The sequence below is a fragment of the Mus caroli genome, unplaced genomic scaffold (assembly GCF_978045245.1).
Source record: "Mus caroli unplaced genomic scaffold, Mus_caroli_1 scaffold_1, whole genome shotgun sequence".
In the NCBI taxonomy this organism is placed as follows: Eukaryota; Metazoa; Chordata; class Mammalia; order Rodentia; family Muridae; genus Mus; species Mus caroli.
In genome coordinates this window covers 52328078-52344524 of record NW_028227256.1, presented here as the reverse complement: position 1 = coordinate 52344524, position 16447 = coordinate 52328078, and the positions used below count along the sequence as shown (strand labels likewise).

General features: G+C 41.7%; 1 pseudogene; it reads left to right on the top strand.

Annotated features, from left to right (window-relative positions):
• Positions 1-900: 900 nt before the first annotated feature.
• LOC110287834 (aldo-keto reductase family 1 member B1 pseudogene) lies at positions 901-5911 on the top strand (annotated as a pseudogene).
• The last annotated feature ends 10536 nt before the right edge of the window (positions 5912-16447 follow it).

Genomic DNA, 16447 nt, shown 5'->3' with positions numbered 1-16447 from the left:
ATGCTAATTGATCCATTCTTATCTCCTTGTACTAAGGTCAAGTCTAAGTGAATCAAGGAACTCCACATAAAACCATACAGTGAAACTTATAGAGGAGAAAGTGGGGGAAAGCCTCAAAGATATGGGCACAGGGGAAAAATTCCTGAACAGAACAGCAATGGCTTGTATTGTAAGATCGAGAATCAACAAATGGGACCTCATAAAATTGCAAAGCTTCTGTAAGGCAAAACACACTGTCAATAAGACAAAAAGGCCACCAAGAGATTGGGAAAGGATCTTTACCAATCCTAAATCATATAGGGGACTAATATCCAACATATATATAAAGAACTTAAGCTGGTGGACTCCAGAAATCAAATAACCCCATTAAAAAATGGGACTCAGAGCTAAACAAAGAATTCTCACCTGAGGAATACAGAATGGCTGAGAAGCACCTGAAAAAAATGTTCAGCATCCTTAATCATCAGAGAAATGCAAATCAAAACAACCCTGAGATTCCATCTCACACCAGTCAGAATGGCTAAGATCCAAAACTCAGGTGACAGCAGATGCTGGTGAGGATGTGAAGAAAGAGGAACAGTCTTCCATTGTTGGTGGGATTGCAAGCTTGTACAACCACTCTGGAAATCAGTCTGGCGGTTCTTCAGAAAATTGGACATAGTACTACCAGAGAATCCCACAATACCTCTCCTGGGCATATATCCAGAAGATGTTCCAACCGGTAAGAAGGACACATACTCCACTATGTTCATAGCAGCCTTATTTGTAATAGCCAGAAGTTGGAAAGAACCCAGATGTCCCTCAACAGAGGAATGGATACAGAAAATGTGGTACATTTACACAATGGAGTACTACTCAGCTATTAAAAAGAATGAATTCATGAAATTCCTAGGCAAATCGATGGATCTGGACGGTATCATCCTGAGTCAGGTAACCCTTCTTAGAAATGGGAACAAAACACCCATGGAAGGAGTTATAGAGACAAATTTTGGAGCTGAGACAAAAGGATGGACCATCTAGAGACTGCACCACCCGGGCATCCATTGCATAATCAGCCTCCAAAGGCAGACACCATTGCATACACCAGCAAGATTTGCTGAAAGGACCCTGATATAGCTGTATCTTGTGAGGCTACGCCGGTGCCTAGCAAACACAGAAGTGGATGCTCACAGTCAGCTATTGGATGGAACACAGTTCCCCCTGTGCCAAATGTGTTCGAGGCTTTCATACTTTCTTTTTCATTAGATTCAGTGTATCTGGCCTTATGTTGAGGTCCTTCATCCACTTGGACTTGATCTTTGTGCCAGTTGGGTTAGCACTATTTACTGAAGATGCTTTCTTTTTTTCCACTGTATGTTTTTGGCTTTTTTGTCAAAGATTGTGTGTTCTAGGTGTATGTGTTTACTTCTGGGTCTTCAATTCTATTTCATTGATCGACCTTTCTGTCTCTCTACCAATACCATGTGGTTTTTATCACTATTGCTTTGTAGTCCAGCTTGAGGTCAAGAATGGTGATTGCCCTGGAGGTTCTTTTATTGTTGAGAATCGTTTTGGATATCTTGGGTTTTTTGGTTTTCCATATGAAGTTGAGAATTGTTCTTTCCATCTTTGTATGTAGGAGAATAAAAATAGATCCATATTTATCACCTTGCACAAAGATCAAGTGCAAGTGGATGAAGGACCTCAACGTAAGGCCAGATACACTGAATCTAATGAAAAAGAAAGTATGAAAGCCTCGAACACATTTGGCACAGGGGGAAATTTCCTGAACACCAATGGCTCAGGCTCTAAGATCAACAAATAATAAATGGGACTTCATGAAACTGAAAACCTTCTGTAAGGCAAAATATACCATCAATAGGAAAATCAAACGGCAATCTACAGATTGAGAAAAAAATCTTCAGTAACCCTACATCCAACAGAGGGCTAGTATCCAAATTATATAAAGAACTAAAGAAGTTAATATCAAAAAAAAAAAAACAACCTAATTAAAAAATGAAGTACAGAGCTAAACAGAGAATTCACAACAGAAGAATCTCGAATGGCTGAGTAGCACTTAAAGAAATGTTCAAAGTCCTTAGTCATCAAAGTAGTGCAAATCAAAATGACCCTGAGACTCCACCTTACACCAATCAGAATGGCTAAGATCCAAAACTCAGGTGACAGCAGATGCTGGTGAGGATGTGGAGAAAGAGCAACACTCCTCCATTGCTGGTGGGATTGCACAACCACTCTGAAAAATCAACCTGACAGTTTCTCAGGAAATTGGAAGTACTTAACTGAGGGGACAAGATCCAGAATGTGGGTAGCCCCAGACTGTGACTGCGTTGTGACTAGCCTCATGCCCGTGCCTTCCGACGGACCCATACTCTTCACTGAAAAAATATATGAGTCAGAATAAACCCTTCCTCCCTTAAGTTGCTTTTAGTCAGATATTTGATCATGGTGTTGAGAACCGTACCAATGGAACCAGTTAATCTGTAAGCTGAGACTGTCTCTCAGTTGCATTTACAGGCACGGGAGGAAACAGCCCCCTACACATGGTTTCGCGTTCCTGTCCAGCATTGAGCACGCTGTCGAATGGGGAAGACATGGAGGCAGAGTGTTCTACTTTAACAGAGCTAAAGAATTTTCAGTCCTACTGAAAACCACGGCGCAGAGAGGCAGCACCAGATACTGTAGCCAACTATAGCAGGCCTCCAGGCCCTTAAGCCACCAAGCACTTTGTTGTTTATGGCCAAAGTCCCTTTTAGGCTCAATTTCTGAACATGTCCGTGTCCCACTCTCTCCCTCTCCACAGACAACTTTGTGGGGCCATCTCCCACCCAGAAGCTATAGCCAGGTACCCCCAGGTTCTCTGACATGTGACTTGTCCTTGTTTTTAGGATTCCAGAGAAGTTCAGTATCAATTAACAAGATGGCCGCAGGATATAGTTCGCCGAGGTATGGAACATTAAGAAGTGGATTGCTTTTCCAACACTGGTTTGAACATAGGAGGCTTTATGGTTGCCCTGCAGCCCTCAACTGGGCTTGGGGTTTATGGGATCTGAGGCTTCCCTGTTGGAGCCGGCCAGCAGCTCACATGTCTGGGTTCGAGCCTGGAAGGTATCTTGGAATCTGGAAGAAAAGAGGGAATCTAGATGGAGAGAGAAAGGATGGAGCTAAGACAAGATTCTGATCAAAGCTCAATTTTAATATTCGGAAATACGGGCTTATAAAGAAGGGGGAGGGACCCATTCCCGCCAAATCATCTTCGGAGTCCAGCTGCAGGTGACCACGTGTACACTCTGGAACAGCTAGGTGGCAGGTAGCAGCAGTGGGAGTGGCAGAACGATAGGGTGGCAGGCTCCGCCCCCCGGTGATCTCCTAGTGATAACAGGCAAGCCTATTCAGCCTGATTTTAGGCTGGGGCGGGCGGGGGGTGGGGGGGCTACACTTCCTGTGTCTTAGGTTCCTAATTCTCTTTGTATTGGGGCCTCCTGGCTTGCTGTGTGGGTGCGACATTCGCTTCCTTTCTTCCACCAGGGAATTTGCGTTGGGGGGTGGGCTGCTGCCTGTTTCTATAGCTGGCTTTTGTTTTCCAAGGCTCTTCAGCCCACAGGCGTTGACTCCTAGGCAATTCAAAACCAAGCACTTTTACAACGAAGTTAACACAAACTGGGAAGTCTCCAGAGCGAGCGAGACCCTGGCTGGCCAGCAGAGGGTGCTGGTGCACAAGAAGGGAGGTTCGTAAGGCTAAGTAGACAAGGGATCCCTGCCTGGCCCAACCTCAACAGGGGAAAACCAAGACACTTCAAACCCATCATCCCCTCTGCCTGGCAAATTTCAGTTTTAGGTGACCCAGAGAGAACTGACCTCTACTTTGCCATTAAATTTCTTTCTTTCCCTTAACGTTTGTTTTGTTATATGTTTAACGTGATTTTAAATTTATTTTAGTTTTCCTTTAAAAAGCTTTCTTTTTTTTTTATTACTCATCTATAATACCATTTTCTTCATGTATTTTTTTTATTGTGCAATTGAATTTATTTCACCTTCGGCCGTTTGCTCTCTCAATTTCAAATATTTTTCAATTTAATTTTTTAAATTAAAAATAAAAGAAAGAAGCTTTTAGGGAGAAGATATGAGAAGATGGAAAGATCTCCCAGGCTCATAATTCAGTAGGATTAAGATAGTAAAAATAACCGTATTACCAAAGCAATCTACAGATTCAATGCTGTCCTCAGCAAAATCCCAACACAATTCTTTACAGACCTTGAAAGCACAATGTTCAACTTCATGTGGAAAAAACAAAAACCTCAGGATAGATAAAACAATCCTATGCAATAAAAAGGCTTCCAGAGGTGTCACCACCCCGATTTCAAGCTCAGCTGCAAAGCCACAGAGTCTGGAACCAGCTTAGCACCATGTGCTGAGAAAAGTAGCAATGGTAGGGTTGCTGGCTCAAAAGTAGCAATGGTAGGGTTGCTGGCTCAAAAGTAGCAATGGTAGGGGCAAACTCAGGCTTGCCTGGAAAAAGTTGCGTACTTTCTGTAATATTTACCTTTTTTAACTCTTCTCTAGTCTAAGGCCAGAAACTGCTGGCGTCTGGCGATTAACACCTGCTGATTAGCAGTGGGGAATTAAGTTTAAAAATTGATAGCTTTGGCTCTTTGTTCTTTTCTCACAGGCCCCTCCCGGCTCCAGGGCGGGGCTCACAGTTCGGTAACTCCTTGTGAGCCGTGTTACCAAAGAGAAGAGAAAAGAAGAAAAAGGAATCAATGTCGAATGATATTCTGCTGTACTCATAGATTGCTGTCTAAAGAGCCCAACTGTCAGAAGAGAGGATTCCTCCAGCAACCGATGGAAACAGATGTAGAAACCCACAGCCAAACATTAGGCAGAGCTCGAGGAATCCTTCAGAAGAGGAGGATGAAGCCAAAGGAGTCGAAGACACCACAAGAAAACCCACAGAATCGCACATGTGCCGGTCCCGGGGTATAACGTGCAGCAATCACCACTAGCCATCTGGAACTCAACAACGGAGCCAAGATGCCCACCCTGGACCTGGGCACCTGGAAGTCCCCTCCTGGCCAGTGACTGAGGCTGTGAAGGTTGCTGTAGACATGGGGTATCGCCACATTGACTGCGCTCAGGTGCACCAGAATGAGAAGGAGGTGGGAGTGATCCTCCAGGAGAAGCTCAAGGAGCAGGTGGTGACTTGCCAGGACCTCTTCACGGTCAGCAAGCTGTGGTGCACGTTCCACGATAAGAGCATGGTGAAAGGAGCCTGCCAGAAGACCTGAGCGACCTTACTCACTGGCCCACGGGCTTCAAGCCTGGGCCCTACTCTTTCCCACTGGATGCCTCAGGAAATATGATTCCTAGTGACACCGATTTTGTGGACACTTGGATGGCTATAACTACTCGATGAAGGTTTGATAAAAGCAATCGGTGTCTCCAACTTCAATCCTCTTCAGAATGAGAGGATCTTGAACAAACCTGGCTTAAAATATATGTCGGTGGTGAGCCAGATCAAGTGCCACCCATCCCTAACTCAAGGAGAAGCTGATTGAGTACTGCCAATAGACATCGTGTGGGCATACAGTCCCCTGGGTTCTCCTGACAGGCCCTGGGCCAAGCCTGAATGAAGACCTTTCTCTCCTGGAGGATCTCAGGACCAAGGCAATTGCAGCCAAGTACAATACAACTACAGCCCAGGAGCTGATCCGGTTCCCCATTCAAAGGAACTTGGTAGTGATCCCCAATCTGTGGCACCAGCTCGCGTTGCTGAGAACTTTAAGGTCTTTTGACTTTGAGCTGAGCAGCGAGGACATGACCACTCTACTCAGCTACAACAGGAACTGGGGGGGGGGGGGGCGTCTTGATGAGCTGTGCCAACCACGAGGATGACCCCTTCCACACACAAGTCTGAAGCTGCAGAGCCCTGCTCCTCCCCAAGCGACTTATACCTGTTCTTTCTGCGTCATTTGCCCTTGCAGGTGTTCTGTGTCCTGTGTCCCTCGCCCTGGGTGGCACATTGCAAACCTTCCAGCCTTTCTTGGTCTTTCTTATTACCTACCTGGAGGTAAGAATTCTAGAACCCTTTCCAACCAAAGAGAAGCAAGATTGATAGCCCAAGTTGTGCCACTAACACTTAAATTTGAGTGCTTAGAACTGTAATCCTATGGGTCAGACTTCTTGCCTCAAATAAAAACTGCTTTTGTGGAAGAAAAGAAAGAAAGTAAGAGAGATGGGGGGAAAGGGGCAGGGGGAGCAGGGGCTGCCTGACTCTTTTGCTATCTTTTGCCTTTTGTGACCCTTTTCCTCAAACTGGGTTGGCTCATCCAGCTTTAATATGAGAGGAAGTGTCTAGTCATATTGTAACTTTCTTATGCCATGTTTGGTTGCTATTCATAGGAGGCCTGCCCTTCTCTGAATAGAAACAAGAGGAGATGTGGTAGGAGAGGGGCAAAGGGACTGTGGTGGGGGTGTAAATAGTAATCAAATTAATAATGATGATGATGATAATAATAATAATAATAATAATAATAATAATAATAATAAAAGGGCAAGAACAAGATGGTGTCTTGTTTTACCTTACAACAAGGAGCCATAGCCCAGCAGTGAGTCTCATTAACTCTCTATTGTCTAAAGTTTTAAAAGTCAAATGATGGGTGTGGTGGTTTGAAAGAAAATGGGCCCATAAACTCACCAAGAGTGGCGCTATTGTCAGAGCAGATTCAGTGTAGTTGGAAGAAATGTATCACTGGGGGGTGGGCTTTGAGGTCTCGGATGTTCACATAGGGCCAGTTGGCATTCTCACATTCTGATGTCTGCCACTCCGTTGTACAACTCTTGGCTTCCTCTCCAGCACCATGGCTGCCTGTATGCCACTATGCTACTATGTTACAGGTCATGATGAAAACAGGCTAAGCCTCTGAGCTGTAAGCCAGCTCCAATGAAATGCTTTCCTTTATAAGAGTTGTTGTGGTCATGGTGTCTTGTCACAGCAATAAAACCCTAAGACAATGGGGATTACAGGTAAAGTGCACAGTGGAGTGAGGGGTCGCTAGTGAATTCATTATCTTAACCTACAAGTAAGTCTTGAGTTCCTACCTCACTCTGGACTGCAAGCTCTGTCTTCTGCCTCTCTGTTTCTTCCCCTTTCATCTCTCTCATTAGGATCTAGCTGTGATACTCAGGCTAACCTGAACTCAAGATCCTCCTGTCTCCTCATTCCAACTGCTAGAATTAAGGATATTTGCCCTCATATTCAAGTATATCAGTGGTCCTCAAACTCCCTAATGCTATGACCCTTTAGGGGCCTCATGTTGTGGTGATCCCCTAACCATAAAATTATTTCATACTTCATAACTGTAATCATAATGTAAACATCTGATATGCAGGATATCTGATATGTGACCCCTGTGAAAGGGTCATTAAACTCTATTTTTAATTATTTATTATATTAGGTATTTTCTTCATTTACATTTCAAATGCTATCCCAAAAGTCCCCCATACCTTCCCCCCCCAACTCCCCTACCCACCCATTCCCACTTCTTGGCCCTTGTATTCGCCTGTACTGAGGCATATAAAGTTTGCAAGACCAAGGGGCCTCTCTTCCCAATGCTGGCCGACTAGGCCATCTTCTGCTACATATGCAGCTAGAGACACCTGCTCTGGGGGTACTGGTTAGTTTATATTGTTGTTCCACGTATAGGTTGCAGACCCCTTTAGCTCCTTGGGTACTTTCTCTAGCTCCTCCATTGGGGACCCTGTGTTCCATCCAATACCTGACTATGAGCATCCACTTCTGTGTTTGCCAGGCACCGGCATAGCCTCCGAAGAGACAGGGTCCTTTCAGCAAAATCTTGCTAGTGTGTGTAATGATGTCTGCATTTGGAGGCTGATTATGGGATGGATGCCCGGGTGGTGCAGTCTCTAGATGGTCCATCCTTTCATCTCAGCTCCAATCTTTGTCTCTGTAACTCCTTCCATGGGTGTTTTGTTCACAATTCTAAGAAGGGGCAAAGTGAGCACTTTGGTCTTCGTTCTTCTTGAGTTTCATGTGTTTTGCAACTTGTATCTGGGGTATTCTAAGTTTCTGGGCTAATATCCACTTATCAGTGCGTACATATCATGTGAGTTCTTTTGTGATTGGGTTACCTCACTCAGGATGATATCCTCCAGATACATCCATTTGCCTAAAAATTTCATGAATTCATTATTTTTAATAGCTGAGTAGTACTCCATTGTGTAAATGTACCACATTTTCTGTATCTATTCCTCTACTGAGGGACATCTGGGTTCTTTCCAGCTTCTGGCTATTATAAATAAGGCTGCTATGAACATAATGGGGCATGTGTCCTTATTGCCAGTTGGAACATCTTCTGGATATATGCCCAGGAGAGATATTGCGGGATCCTCTGGTAGTACTGTGTCCAATTTTCTTAGGAACCACCAGACTGATTTCCAGAGTGGTTGTACAAGCTTGCAATCCCACCAACAATGGAGGAGTGTTCCTCTTTCTCCACATCCTTGCCAGCATCTGCTGTCACCTGAATTTTTTATCTTAGCCATTCTGACTGGTGTGAGATGGAATCTCAGGGTTGTTTTGATTTGCATTTCCCTGATGACTAAGGATGTTGAACATTTTTTCAGGTGCTTCTCAGCCATTCGGTATTCCTCAGGTGAGAATTCTTTGTTTAGCTCTGAGCCCCGTTTTTAATGGGGTTATTTGATTTTCTGGAGTCCACCTTCTTGAGTTCTTTATATATATATTGGATATGAATCCCCTATCTGATTTAGGATTGGTAAAGATCGTTTCCCAAACTGTTGGTGGCCCTTTTGTCTTATTGACAGTGTGTTTTGCCTTACAGAAGCTTTGCAATTTTATGAGGTCCCATTTGTTGATTCTCGATCTTACAACACAAGCCATTGCTGTTCTATTCAGGAATTTTTCCCCTGTGCCCATATCTTCGAGGCTTTTCCCCACTTTCTCCTCTATAAGTTTTGGTGTCTCTGGTTTTATGTGGAGTTCCTTGATACACTTAGATTTGGCCTTAGTACAAGAAGGTAAGAATGGATGAATTCACATTCTGCTACATGATAACCGCCAGTTGTGCCAGCACTATTTGTTGAAAATGCTGTCTTTTTTAAACTGGGTGGTTTTAGGTCCCTTGTCAAAGATCAAGTGACCATAGGTGTGTGAGTTCATTTCTGGGTCTTCAATTCTATTCCATTGGTCTACTTGTCTGTTACTATACCAGTACCATGCAGATTTTATCACAATTGCTCTGTAGTACAGCTTTAAGTAAGGAATGGTGATTCCACCAGAGGTCCTTTTATCATTGAGAAGAGTTTTTGCTATCCTAGGTTTTTTTGTTATTCCAGATGAATTTTCAGATTGCCCTTTCTAATTCATTGAATAACTGAGTTGGAATTTTGATGAGCATTGAACAGAATCTGTAGATTGCTTTCAGCAAGATAGCCATTTATATGATATTGATCCTGCCAATTCATGAGCATGCTCCCATGCTTTCCATCTTCTGAGAACTTCTTTGATTTCTTTCTTCAGAGACTTGAAGTTCTTATCATAGAGACCTTTCACTTCCTTAGTTAGAGTCACACCAAGGTATTTTATATTATTTGTGACTGTTGTGAAGGGTGTTGTTTCCCTAATTTCTTTCTCAGCCTGTTTTTCCTTTGTGTAGAGAAAGGCCATTGATTTGTTTGAGTTAATTTTATATCCAGCTACTTCACTGAAGCTGTTTATCAGATTTAGGAGTTCTCTGGTCGAATTTTTAGGATCACTTATATATAATATCATATCACCTGCAAATAATGATATTTTGACTTCTTCCTTTCCAATTTATATCTCCTTGATCTCCTTTTGTTGTCAAATTGCTCTAGCTAGGAATTCAAGTACTATATTGAGTAGGTAGGGAGAAAGTGTGCAGCCTTGTCTAGTCCCTGATTTTAATGGGATTGCTTCCAGTTTCTCACCATTTACTTTGATGTTGGCTACTGGTTTGCTGTAGATTGCTTTTATCATGTTTAGGTATGGGCCTTGAATTCCTGATTTTTCAAGACTTTATCATGAGTGGGTGTTGGATTTTGTCAAATGCTTTCTCAGCATCTAACGAGATGATCATGGGGTTTTGTCTTTGAGTTTGTTTATATAGTGGATTACGTTGATGGATTTCCGTATATCAAACCATCCCTGCATCCCTGGAATGAAACCTACTTGGTCAGGATGGATGATTGTTTTGATGTGTTCTTGGATTCAGTTAGCGAGAATTTTATTGAGGATTTTTGCATCGATATTCATAAGGGAAATTGGTCTGAAGTTCTCAATCTTCGTTGGTTCTTAATGTGGTTTAGGTATCAGAGTAATTGTGGCTTCATAGAATGAGTTGGGTAGAGTACCTTCTGTTTCTATTTTGTGGAATAGTTTGTGAAGAACTGGGATTAGATCTTCTTTGAAGGTCTGATAGAACTCTGCAGTAAACCCATCTGATCCTGGGCTTTTTTTGGTTGGGAGACTATTAATGACTGCTTCTATTTCTTTGGGGGATATGGGACTGTTTAGATCATTAACCTGATCCTGATTTAACTTTGGTACCTGGTATATGTCTAGAAACTTGTCCATTTCATTCAGGTTCTCCAGTTTTGTATAGCCTTTTGTAGAAGGATCTGATGGTGTTTTGGATTTCTTCAGGATCGGTTGTTATGTCTCCCTTTTCATTTCTGATTTTGTTAATTAGAATACTTTCCCTACGCCCTCTAGTGAGTCTGGCTAAGGGTTTATCTATCTTGTTGATTTTCTCAAAGAGCCAGCTCCTCGATTGGTTGATTCTTTGAATAGTTCTTCTTGTTTCCACTTGGTCGATTTCACCCCTGAGTTTGATTATTTCCTGCTGTCTACTCCTCTTGGGTGAATTTGCTTCCTTTTTTCTAGAGCTTTTAGCTGTGTTGTCAAGCTGCTAATGTGTGCTCTCTCTAGTTTCTTTTTGAGGCACTCAGAGCTAGGAGTTTTCCTCTTAGAAATGCTTTCATTGTGTCCCATAAATTTGGGTATGTTGTGGCTTCATTTTCATTAAACTCCAAAAAGTTCTTAATTTCTTTCTTTATTCCTTCCTTGACCAAGGTATCATTGAGAAGAGTGTTGTTTAGTTTCCAAGTGTGTGTTGGCTTTCTATTATTTATTTTGTTATTGAAGATCAGCCTTAGTCCATGGTGATCTGATAGAATGCATGGGACAATTTCAATATTTTTGTATATGTTGAGACTTGTTTTTTGACCAAATATATATGGTCAGTTTTGGAGAAGGTACCATGAGTTGCTGAGAAGAAGGTATATCCTTTTGTTTTAGGATAAAATGTTCTGTAGATATCTGTCAGATCCATTTGTTTCATAACCTCTGTTAGTTTCACTGTGTCTCTGTTTAGTTTCTGCTTCCATGATCTGTCCATTGGTGAAAGTGGTGTGTTGAAGTCTACCACTATTATTGTGTGAGGTGCAATGTGTGCTTTGAGCTTTACTAAAGTATCTTTAATGAATGTGGCTGCCCTTGTATTTGGAGCAAAGATATTCAGAATTGATAGCTCCTATTGGAGGATTTTACCTTTGATGAGTATGAAGTGCCCCTCCTTGTCTTTTTTTTTTTTTTTCTTGTTCAGATTTCTCTCTATTTGAACAGTTCTTAAGGGAACACACCTAGTATACCTTGTCCAGGCAGGAACCTCAAAGCTCCACCCACACTTTGGTTCCTCCCATTCTGTGGATCTTCAAATTTAGTAGATAAACACACCCTTCAGTGAAAGTGGGATTTTGGCCCCACCCTAGAGAGTCCTTGTCTTTTTTTTTTTAATATTTTTATTACATATTTTCCTCAATTACATTTCCAATACTATCCCAAAAGTCCCCCATAGCGCCCCCCACTTCCCTACCCACCCATTCCCATTCTTTTGGCCCTGGCATTCCCCTATATTGGGGCATATAAAGTTTGCAAGTCCAATGGGCCTCTCTTTCCATTGATGGCCGACTAGGCCATCTTTCGATACATATGCAGCTAGAGACAAGAGCTCCAGGGTTCTGGTTAGTACATCATGTTGTTCCAACAATAGGGTTGCAGATCCCTTTAGATCCTTGGGTACACTCTCTAGCTTCTCCATTGGGAGCCCTGTGATACATCCAATAGCTGACTGTGAACATCCACTCCTGTGTTTGCCAGGCCCCGGCATCGTCTCACAAGAGACAGCTATATTTGGGTCCTTTCAGCAAAATCTTGCTAGTGTATGCAATGGTGTCAGCGTTTAGAAGCTGATTATGGGACGGATCCCTGGATACAGCAGTCTCTAAATGGTCCATCCTTTCATCACAGCTATGAACTTTGTCTCTGTAACTCCTTCCCTGGGTGTTTTGTTCCCAATTCTAAGAAGGTGCACAGTGTCCACACTTTGGTCTTCATTCTTCTTGAGTTTCATGCGTTTATCAAATTGTATCTTATATCTTGGGTATCCTAAGTTTTGGGCTAATATCCACTTATCAATGAATACATATTGTGTGAGTTCTTTTGTGATTGTGTTACTTCACTCAAGATGATGCCCTCCAGGTCCATCCATTTGGCTAGGAATTTCATAAATTCATTCTTTTTAATAGCTGAGTAGTACTCCATTGTGTAAATGTACCATAATTTCTGTATCCATTCCTCTGTTGAGGGACATCTGGGTTCTTTCCAGCTTCTGGCTATTATAAATAGGGCTGCTATGAACATAGTGGAGCATGTGTCCTTTTTACCGGTTGTGACATCTTCTGGATATATTCCCAGGAGAGGTATTGCTGGATCCTCCGGTAGTACTATGTCCAATTTTCTGAGGAACCGCCAGACTGATTTCCAGAGTGGTTGTACAAGCTTGCAATCCCACCAACAATGGAGGAGTGTTCCTCTTTCTCCACATCCTCGCCAGCATCTGCTGTCACCTGAATTTTTGATCTTAGCCATTCTGACTGGTGTGAGGTGGAATCTCAGGGTTGTTTTGATTTGCATTTCCCTGATGATTAAGGATGTTGAACATTTTTTCAGGTGCTTCTCTGCCATTCGGTATTCCTCAGGTGAGAATTCTTTGTTCAGTTCTGAGCCCCATTTTTTAATGGGGTTATTTGACTTTCTGGAGTCCACCTTCTTGAGTTCTTTATATATATTGGATATTAGTCCCTTATCTGATTTAGGATAGGTGAAGATCCTTTCCCAATCTGTTGGTGGTTTTTTTGTCTTATTGATGGTGTCTTTAGTCTTGCAGAAGCTTTGTAGTTTCATGAGGTCCCACTTGTCAATTCTCGATCTTACAGCACAAGCCATTACTGTTCTATTCAGGAATTTTTCCCCTGTGCCCATATCTTCAAGGCTTTTCCCCACTTTCTCCTCTATAAGTTTCAGTGTCTCTGGTTTTATGTGAAGTTCCTTGATCCACTTAGACTTGACCTTAGTACAAGGAGATAGGAATGGATCGATTCGCATTCTTCTACATGTTAACAACCAGTTGTGCCAGCACCATTTGTTGAAAATGCTGTCTTTCTTCCACTGGATGTTTTTAGCTCCCTTGTCGAAGATCAAGTGACCATAGGTGTGTGGGTTCGTTTCTGGGTCTTCAATTCTATTCCATTGGTCTATTTGTCTGTCACTATACCAGTACCATGCAGTTTTTATCACAATTGCTCTGTAGTAGAGCTTTAGGTCCGGCATGGTGATTCCACCAGAGGTTCTTTTATCCTTGAGAAGAGTTTTTGCTATCCTAGGTTTTTTGTTATTCCAGATGAATTTGCAGATTGCACTTTCTAATTCGTTGAAGAATTGATTTGGAATTTTGATGGGGATTGCATTGAATCTGTAGATTGCTTTTGGCAAGATAGCCATTTTTACAATGTTGATCCTGCCAATCCATGAGCATGGGAGATCTTTCCATCTTCTGAGATCTTCTAGAATTTCTTTCTTCAGAGACTTGAAGTTTTTATTATACAGATCTTTCACTTCCTTAGTTAGAGTCACGCCAAGATATTTTATATTATTTGTGACTATTGAGAAGGGTGTTGTTTCCCTAATTTCTTTCTCAGCCTGTTTATTCTTTGTGTAGAGAAAGGCCATTGATTTGTTTGAGTTAATTTTATATCCAGCTACTTCACCGAAGCTGTTTATCAGGCTTAGGAGTTCTCTGGTGGAATTTTTAGGGTCACTTATATATACTATCATATCATCTGCAAAAAGTGATATTTTGACTTCATCTTTTCCAATTTGTATCCCTTTGATCTCCTTTTGTTGTCGAATTGCTCTGGCTAGGACTTCAAGTACAATGTTGAATAGGTATGGAGAAAGTAGACAGCCTTGTCTAGTCCCTGATTTTAGAGGGATTGCTTCAAGCTTCTCACCATTTACTTTGATGTTGGCTACTGGTTTGCTGTAGATTGCTTTTATCATGTTTAGGTATGGGCCTTGAATTCCTGATCTTTCCAAGACTTTTATCATGAATGGGTGTTGGATCTTGTCAAATGCTTTTTCCGCATCTAACGAGATGACCATGTGGTTTTTGTCTTTGAGTTTGTTTATATACTGGATTACGTTGATGGATTTCCGTATATTGAACCATCCCTGCATCCCTGGGATGAAACCTACTTGGTCAGGATGGATGATTGTTTTGATGTGTTCTTGGATTCGGTTAGCAAGAACTTTATTGAGGATTTTTGCATCAATATTCATAAGGGATATTGGTCTGAAGTTTTCTATCTTTGTTGGGTCTTTTTGTGGTTTAGGTATCAGAGTAATTGTGGCTTCATAGAATGAGTTGGGTAGAGTACCTTCTGTTTCTATTTTGTGGAATAGTTTGTGAAGAACTGGGATTAGATCTTCTTTGAAGGTCTGATAGAACTCTGCACTAAACCCATCTGGTCCTGGGCTTTTTTTAGTTGGGAGACTATTAATGACTGCTTCTATTTCTTTGGGGGATATAGGGCTCTTTAGATCATTAACCTGATCTTGATTCAACTTTGGTACCTGGTATCTGTCTAGGAACTTCTCCATTTCATCCAGGTTCTCCAGTTTTGTTCAGTATAGCCTTTGGTAGAAGGATCTGATGGTGTTTTGGATGTCTTCAGGATCTGTTGTTATGTCTCCTTTTTCATTTCTGATTTTGTTAATTAGGATGCTTTCCCTGTGCCCTCTAGTTAGTCTGGCTAAGTGTTTGTCTATCTTGTTGATTTTCTCAAAGAACCAGCTCCTTGATTGGTTGATTCTTTGAATAGTTCTTCTTGTTTCCACTTGGTTGATTTCACCCCTGAGTTTGATTATTTCCTGCTGTCTACTCCTCTTGGGTGAATTTGCTTCCTTTTGTTCTAATGCTTTTAGGTATGTTGTCAAGCTGCTAATGTGTGCTCTCTCTAGTTTCCTTTTGGAGGCACTCAGAACTATGAGTTTTCCTCTTAGAAATGCTTTCATTGCGTCCCATAAGTTTGGGTATGTTGTGGCTTCATTTTCATTGAACTCTAAAAAGTCCTTAATTTCTTTCTTTATTCCTTCCTTGACCAAGGTATCATTGAGAAGAGTGTTGTTCAGTTTCCACGTGAAGGTTGGCTTTCTATTATTTATTTTGTTATTGAAGATCAGCCTTAGTCCATGGTGATCTGATAGGATGCATGGGACAATTTCAATATTTTTGTATCTATTGAGGCCTGTTTTGTGACCAATTATGTGGTCAATTTTGGAGAAAGTACCATGAGGTGCTGAGAAGAAGGTATATCCTTTTGTTTTAGGATAGAATGTTCTGTAGATATCTGCCAGATCCATTTGATTCATAACTTCTGTTAGTTTCACTGTGTCCCTGTTTAGTTTATGTTTCCACGATCTGTCCACTGGTGAAAGTGGTGTGTTGAAGTCTCCCACTATTATTGTATGAGGTGCAATGTGTGCTTTGAGATTTACTAAAGTTTCTTTAATGAATGTGGCTGCCTTTGTATTTGGAGCATAGATATTCAGGATTGATAGTTCCTCTTGGAGGATTTTACCTTTGATGAGTATGAAGTGTCCCTCCCTGTCTTTTTTAATGACTTTGGGTTGGAAGTCAATCTTATCAGATATTAGAATGGCTACTCCAGCTTGTTTCTTCATGCCATTTGCTTGGAAAATTGTTTTCCAGCCTTTCATTCTGAGGTAGTGTCTATCCTTTTCTCTGAGATGAGTTTCCTGTAAGCAGCAAAATGTTGGGTCTTGTTTGTGTAGCCAGTTTGTTAGTCTATGTCTTTTTATCGGGGAGTTGAGTCCATCGATATTAAGAGATATTAAGGAAAAGTAATTGTTGTTTCCTGTTATTTTTGTTGTTAAAGTTGGCATTTTGTTCTTGTGGCTGACTTCTTTTAGGTTTGTTGAGGGATTACCTTCTTGTTGTTTCTAGGGCGTGGTTCCTGTCCTTGTATTGGT